The sequence below is a fragment of the Enoplosus armatus genome, chromosome 7 (assembly GCF_043641665.1).
Source record: "Enoplosus armatus isolate fEnoArm2 chromosome 7, fEnoArm2.hap1, whole genome shotgun sequence".
Taxonomy (NCBI): domain Eukaryota; kingdom Metazoa; phylum Chordata; class Actinopteri; order Centrarchiformes; family Enoplosidae; genus Enoplosus; species Enoplosus armatus.
In genome coordinates, this window is record NC_092186.1 from 14,127,050 (window position 1) to 14,135,842 (window position 8,793).

The following is an 8,793-nucleotide window of genomic DNA, read 5'->3' on the forward strand; positions in this document are numbered from 1 at the left end:
TGGTTTACAGATCTAGAGTCCGACATTGCCATCTCTAGAGCCATGCTGCTAGCGTTATTAAAAATGTCAAGATAACAAGGAAATAGCATCATGTCCACCCCTGAACTCTACTTATTTGAGTTATCCTCTCTGACTATCAAATACAATCTCATTTAGCTACTCTACCTCTGATCCAAAACTTGATTTGAAATTGATGCACTCCTTTTTCCAGTATTTGCAAAAAGGTAACCCCCACAGCCATAATAGCCAGTGATGGATACAAGGACAATAACTAAACCAACAAAACTTTTCCACTGCACCTCGCCAGCAGTCTATTCCACCCACAGCCACGTCCCTCTGCTTCTATTGTTGTCTCTATATTATGACTTCATCTCCTGTGTATCTGGAAAAAAATAATGGCATAGACATTAACACAACCTACACATTTTCTATGCAGATGTAACACCTTCTGTAGATGTGTTAATGCAAATACTATACTGTATTTGCCCTTCCTTTCATCCATTTACTTTAATCTTATTTTTCTTCCATGATTCTATGCTGTATCCTTCCAATAAGATATGTTATTCTGCCACAACAACAACAACCCAATTTCCCTGCAGGGTTTATTAAAGTTTCATATTATCATTATGTAAGTATTGTGCCATAAACACTGAACTGACCTCAGCTTAAGTAGATCAGTTAGTTGGAAGGCTGAGTTACAGACATTTGACAGTGAACATATAGGGTAATCTCTTATATTTTGCTTGCTATTGGACCTAATAAGGAACATTATCAAACAACATAGTATAACTTTGAATTCATGGTATTTATGAGTTTGATAAAGTTGGCAGCTGCTGAGAGAGACACACCCGTTTCATCAGAAAAACTAACAATGACTCTTCATTTTGCTTTGTGCTCATTTTCTTCAAAAATTTATAAGGCAGTCAGGCTTTTTGTCTTTTTGCCATGACACGTAGCCATCAGACGATGAAAAAGAGGCTTCTCAAAGGGATCCTACTGCTGCGATGACCTTCCAAGAAAGACCATTACACAACACCACTGACACATCAGATCAGTAATGATCAACACTACTAATAGGACCACCACACAGTCATGGTCCAATCATCGGAAGATAAAGTAGCCTCATGGGGAAGGGCTGGAAGGTAAGGAACTGTCATAGGGTGGAATATGATGCATTTCCTCAGCCTTGTGCTATGAGACATTTATACTTAAACATATTTGAGAATGTTGTAGAAGAAATACAACAAAATAACACAAATAGAAATATTTAGTACCCAGTACAGAGCAAGGTAAAACCACTGCCATCAAAAAAGCATCAATCATTTGTTTTTGTTTGTTTTCCAGCTCCTGAACTCTGTGTTGAAATAGCTTTGGGCGAACAAGGAGGTGAACATTTACTGCACACTCCAATGTCCCACACGCGAATGTCACATAAAGTTTCAATGATGTTGAGATGTTTGCTGAACAAGGAGGCCAAGAGCCATTTTTTACTTCAACCTAGTGTTTGTGAAAACACTCTTGAAATTGTTTAGCAAAGCATATCATAATCTTTGTCAGTAGGACCACGATGAGAAAACCCGAATGCCCCAAGTCTTGTAAAATGACCTGGTATACAATAATGTAGGGCCACTGAACTGCATAATGATTTGAACAGATGGCTGCCTAGGTTGCACTGTGAGACATGCCTCATATACTGCATTTACCTGTTACACTATACATGGTGTATACATACTTTCAACCATTACACAAAGTAAAGTATACTTAGTGCTGTTCTGAGTTAGCTCTAAAAAGTGTTATTTAGTCTTATTTAAAGAGATATTTAAAAGGTTTGCATCACAGGCAGGTGTTGCTGTCCAACTCTGCAGCTGCTAAATATGCCTCACTGCACATTTTGATGATTTTTGTTGCATTTATGTTTTTCAGTTCAACAGTCAGCCTCACTTCAGTGCTGGGTAAATTGAATAATATATTGATATAAATAACAAATGATTCAGTTTAATGGGATCATACCACAGATGTAATTGAATTCTGTGGAAAGGAATTGTCAGAGCATAAAATCATAAAAAAGGCTTTTAGTACATAATGTCTGCACAATTACATTACAGCATTCCACCCTTAAATATATGATATTATGGAGAATATCTTGTACATACACATTATTGCTGTGCACTCAGTTTTACACAGGGGAACACATGGCCACTGACATTTCAATCTTTGTCGAATTAATCCACAAGGCTGAGGGGAAACAACATAGAACACTGATATCACCTCCTCTGAGATTAAAGAAATACGTCAGTACAGTATATGTTAATCTTGGTTGTTGCACACCTAACTGTGAAAAGCTGCGAATACGTATCTGTAGCATTCATTACTCAGATCCAATGTGAGGCTCAAGGGGAAGCCACTACAAACATTGTGGACAGTGTGATGAAATGAAATCACTGTGATGAAATCTTTACCTGTAAACTGGTTCAGTTTCTGAAACATGTATGCACAGAAACAAACCACATCAGTGTAGCACATAGTTAAGCTGAAGCAAAGTGTGCGAGTGGTAGGATGAAAAGCTACAGGTCGCTAGTTTACAGTCACCAGACCCCTGACAGACTGTAAGCAGCAGGTTGATAAAACAAGTATGTGTCTCATTTATTTGGTGGAGTGTTATCAGTCAGCATCTAAGGTCCACTTCAACCGATGATTACACATTAGGCATTTTAGAGCACCCTCATCTCTGGTGTTATTAATTCACTAAAGGATTTGTTAGTCTTCAGTACGTTAGATTATAGAAATTTTTCACTTGCATATTTATTTGCCGAGAGTTTAACAGAAAGACCGAATTTAATGTACATCTTGAGGCTATGAAATATATTATTAATCATCTTTGTAAATGATGAATCATAATTATTCAGTATTTTGAATATGTATTGTAGGTGGTTTAACGAACATGCAGCTTGTTTCAGTTCAAGAGGTACAGGCAGGTTCAGTGTTATGCTGAATAGCGGCACTAATTTATACACCATGAAAACCAATTTGCACTCCTTCCAAGGAGAGTGGTGTTATTCACTCAGGACAATCAGAACACTTGACAAAAAAAGATTAACCAAAGACAATGACAGGAAAATATAGCCAAACTAGATTGAGGGTGGTAAGTGACAAATGTTAATGTGATGAAATAATTAACAAGACACTCCAGAGAAGCAGGATTGATCCAAGCAATGGTCCACCATTCAAAAGAAGATCATTTGATCAATTCTAGCACAAAGCTGATCACACTGCCTATTGAACCACTGAGCAGTAACTGGGTATCGCAGGAAATTGCATGTCTGCACTTTTAGGGCTCCACTACAGGGGAAAAAAAGTCGGCTGGCGACACAGCGTTTGCCTCCAGCAGCCTGCCATCTACAACACAAACACTGATTATTCAAACTGTCTCTTCCTTTATTGTCAGACTCCCATGACTTGAGAAAACAGGCTGTTATGCTCCTTCTGATGGATTAGTTTATCTAAATACACCACTACAGGACTTAATGAGGGTTCATTTTTCAAGAAGATAGTAAAATACCATATAACATTTAATAAAGTCCCAGGTCATAGAAACACAAGGGCAGAGACAAACAGCCAAGATGACAGATGGATGATACAAGCAAATCATGGCATTTTAAACCTTCGTCAACCACTTGTCAGATACAAACTTCCTTTCAATTCACTGCAGCAAATGTAGTCTCGATTTTCTCATCTTTAATTAATTCCTTTCTCCTTGAGGTAATGATCTCAGCCTTCCCCAACCTCTGAGATGAAGCTGGGGAGCTTGATTTTTTTTCTTCCATTATCTGGTCTAGGACCACTTTGTAATTGGCATAACCTAATTCAAATCTGCTTCCATGTGGCCCTTAGACTGACACCTGCTCTGTCAGTCTGAGCAACACTCTGAATATGAAGATTTGAATCTTCTTGTATCCTTGTGACTCTAATGACTCAGTCTCCTGTTTTACCCTGTTGCACTAGTCTTTGCACATTACTAATTTGGTCATGTTTTGTAGGCTAATGAAGTGTGCAACAAGCCAAGGTGAGTGGAGTTGAAACAGCTTCCTGTCAGGACCAAACACTTAGAAAAACAAACATGCATCTGGCCTCTGCAGTCTCCTAGACAGAGGAGTCTAATCTTAAAGGCAAAAAGTAACATATAACATGGAATTAAAAAAAATAAATTGTAGTATCAAAAAACGATTTTTTTTTTGTCAGCAAAACTACAGGCTGTTGTGTTTCAACTCACATAAACGCTTCACAGCCCTGCCCTTTTCTATTTCACTGGTCAGTATTATCAGTGAAGACTGAAGGAAGACTCCTCGTTATGGATTTCTGCACCCTGTTCCTCTGGGTGGCACAAAAACAAACGGAGCCTCTGTCAAAAAGCTTTAGTTGTCGGACTGACGATAAAGTCAGTAGCCTACAGTCGCACGTTTTTAATCGACACCTGTTTAAAAATATAAATTTTCTTACCTAAAAAGAGAGAACTACTTTCCATTTCGTTCACCTTTCCCCAGAAAATGAAAATGTGGCAGCACAGGCGACCACGTCCGCCGTAGCTACTATCCCCCCTGCCGGTACTGAGAGAGAGAGAGAGAGAGAGAGAGAGAGAGAGAGAGAGAGAGAGAGAGGGGGGGGGGGGGGGGGTAGCCAGCGGTAGTCGGGGGGATTAGAGCAATTGCCTGTTACAAGAGCTTTTATTGACAAGACACAAAAATTTAATTAAAGCCGCTATTATGTGGCATATTTGAAATCTTAATGAAATTTCTTGCAACTATTTGCTTATTTCCAATTGAATATTAAGCTCGAGGCTGCTCATAAACAGCACCAGTACAGGTAACATACCTGTTGCCTTCTGCATGGTCAAACAAGCAGCCTGAATCTCTGGCTCCATGGTCATGACAGGCGGGACTGCAGTTTATATATTTATGACTCACCTGTTAACAGTGAGCACACATCCTATCATCAAACTATTTCGACCATTTTTAGAACGTGCACTCCATTTGTTGCCATAGGGACCAATAAAAGAGGATCCTAACTCGACCCACAATAAAAATCAGTGGAATGAAAAAAATTGAAGCAATATCTTGTGATGAAAAATTACTCAAATTAACTGGACTCGGGGTTAATGGACTAAGGTCATTTTTTTAATGAGTTCAAGGTGATGTGATGCGGCAGTTTGGCTGTCTCTGTGTGTGATACACATGAAGGCCGCTGGGTGGCAGTAAACGCATAGAAATTGTATTGAAATAAAGCAACCACTGCTTTGTCTGCCCTCACCATAGGCTGCATGTATTTACAGTCTGACTAATCAATGCTTTTTCAGTTAAGCCCTGCTTTAACATTTCTAATATATTCTATTATAATTATTTACTGACATATAGTTGTTGTTTTTTATCTTTCTATTTTCTTTTGTATAAATGCATTCTTTGCCTAATTATTTGATTCTGTTTATCGTCACACTATTTAATTCCTGATGAGGAATTTGCTGAATAAATATAGTTATTGAGAAAAAAATTAGGCTACTTTACATCTACTATATGGAAAAAATAGTGTAGTCCTACGGCAAATATGCCAATAAGTGAAGCAAAGTGGGTTCAGTCAAAGTGGGACACTTCTTCAAAAATACACACTATAACTTGTTATAGAAATAAATACTACTAATAATAATTATAATATCATAAAAATAATTGTTCTAAAGTGGGACACTTTTCTACAGTAATTTTTGCTGCAAATACATCTCATATAACTAAATTAATTAACAATTGTGTATTTTAAAATTAAATTTTTATCAATTAAGGCTACCACAATCTGATGGTCAATATACACTACAGAAACTGTCGAAAAGTACAATTGCGTTTTTATTCGGCTAATAAATTATTATTAGTATGATTCTTATGTTTTTATTTTTTGATTTTTATAGTGTGTGTGTGTGTGTGTGTGTGTGTGTGTGTGTGTGTGCTTGTGGGGGTGGGGCTTTCCAAGCGTTTGACGTGGCCCAACTCTCGCGATATTTCGGTCTCAGTTACCTACTCGTCTTGGATACTCCAGTTTCGCCGTTGAGAAACATCAACATAGTAACCCGGGAAAGGCAACCTCAGCGGCGGGTAGCGACATTTCCTTCTAGGAATCTCACAGAAGACCTGGATATCTGGTTGCCTTGAGAAACCCTGATACCACAACAATGGGTGCTTGCGGCTGGAAAAAGTTGCTAGCTTAGTTGGCACAACTGCTAGCTAACATTGGTTTGCTAACGTTAGCTGGCTAACGTTAGCAAACAGACAGCTGAACGAAACTGAAGAAGTCCGGAGAAGTTAGGATTTTCTTATCACAAGGACGTCAGCATGAATATGGACATCTAGACACGTTGGCTCGTTTTTCTAAAGGTATATGTTATGTCTTTTCAAATAGGTGTTTCGCAAAGTAGATTCATGATTCTCCTGTCAGCTAGCGTTAACATTAACTCTCTCGAGTTGGCGGCTCCGACTATTCCCCGGACCAAAGACATTTCGAAATAAGTCATCTTTAAGTCAGATGTTAGAGTGTGTTATAGACATAATTTTTGGACGCACAACGATTGTAATAGAAAGCCAATCCTAGTTGTCGAAAAGTTGGTGTTGTTTTAATAATAATTACGTTTTTTTAAAAAAACAGTAGTAGACTGATTGTTGGTTCACACCCGAAAGTAATGGATTGTGTTGTCCGATGGCACTGGCCAGTAATTCCTGGGCATGGTGTTTAAGTCGTAGTTGTGACACAGGTTATATCTCGACTGTGGCGTGACGGTTAGATGGCCATTACTTACTGTTTCATTTAGTATTGTTTATGCTTATTATATTCAATAATAACAGCGCTGTCGTAGACATCAATAGCTGGCGTTTGTATTGCCCTTCTACAGGTCCCGATGTACTATCAGTGTGAACCGACCTATTTCAGGCTCTCGATGTTTGACAAAATAATATTCAAAATATGAAGTCACTGAATGGAAGGTGAACTTCTCCGCGACCTATCAGGCGACAAAACGGCGATACCAGGTGGATATAACTTAATGAAAACACGACTTGCTACGATTGAATGAGGGTGATTAAAGTTAACGTCAATACTACCATGTTAAGTCAAAGATGGCACATTATTTCTTCCTCGCCCAACGGCATGGATGCTGCTATGCAGCCTTTTGCACAGTAGTGACGTTAGTGGTCAGAAGCTACATTGCAACAGTGTATGTCCCTGCATGAGTGTTTTTGTAATGTAGCGTTCACCCGTAGGTGGCAGCATCGAGCCACTACTGCTGAGCAGCGCTGTAGTCAGTTAGCGAAGAAGAAAGTATGCGCCATCTTGGATTTTACACTGGTTGTATTTGCTATAATGGAAATCACCTTCACTCCATCGGGGAAATTGTGTTTTTGTCACTTTAACGCTCCTCCGACATAGTCTTTTCTTGTCCTGATAGGTTGCTGATGGGTTCACCTTCCCTCCGACGAGTTTACAATTTAAATATACTTTCGTTTATGAACTTTATGGGCTCTAAATATTTGAATTGACTGGGTTCACTATGAGAGCCGTACATGACCAGTATACAGTACTAAAGTCTTGGGTCTAGCTTGCCGTTTGTAGATTTAGGTGTTAACTTAAATTAAGCCTGGTTACGGAGGCTAATATCGGTAATACGTTTGTCCTACATACGTTAATTACTAACGTTAAATTAGCTTCGAACAGAGAAGTGTTTCGTTTAATGCTGGCACGTGCACTTTTCAGTTCAAGTCACAACTTTTGCCAAAAGTTGCCAACGTCAGCTTATCTCGATGGTCAAGATGACGACTTGACAACGTTATTTCCTTGTATGGATTTACTAACTTTGCATACAGTTTTACGGTGTATAATGTTAACCGCTTTTGGCTCTCCTACCATACGTTTTGGATTCAGTCCCATATGGATTCAGATAACGGGAAAGACACCGTATACTGTCTGTAGTCTTGTTTATTAAACGTAATTTAATTCACACGATCTGCACTGTAAGTTTGAGTTTATAATCACGGTCATCAGTGTACGGCCATATGTTAATGCCGTAAGGTTGTTACTAAGAAATTCTGTTGATGTAGAAGCAGAGATGAATTTAGTCTTCTTCCTGTTTGCTCTCTCGGCCTGACGTGACTACCTATGGGCGGTGTCACGTGATTGTTATGAATATAAGACACGAAGAAGTCCTTATGACTCAAGGGGTGTTAAATATGAGTGCAAAACAATGACCGAACTAACCAGGCTAGACTTGCTTATAAATTAATGGTGCAATAAACTGATTTAAATGGCAAAGTTGTCAACAAATTGACCCACTATTGTCTCAGGAAGAAGATTCCCATATCAGAACAAAACATAATTTTGTCGTTGGCTTTATGAGAGTTGTACCTAGATAGGAGCAGACACCGGTAATCTAGCTTTACAGGTGTTTTAAGTAAACACCACATGGCTGACATGTGACAAACTTCAGTTCTCGGAAATGTTTTGAGGAATGTGCGGTTGTAGAACCTGTTTTAAATGGCAGGGTCATATTATTCTACTGTCAACAAGCTGTCATGATAGTTACATGTGTTATGCTAGAAATTAATTAGGCTATACACCATATATATTATGCATTTTAATTTGTTAACATGCTGGGCATGAATTTCAGCTTGCTGTCTAGACTGTTGTCTCTAAGACTTGTTTCTGTCTGAGTCTTGTTGTGTTTTGTTCCTGTATGTTATTCTTTGTTTTGATTTCAGTTCTGGATTTGTC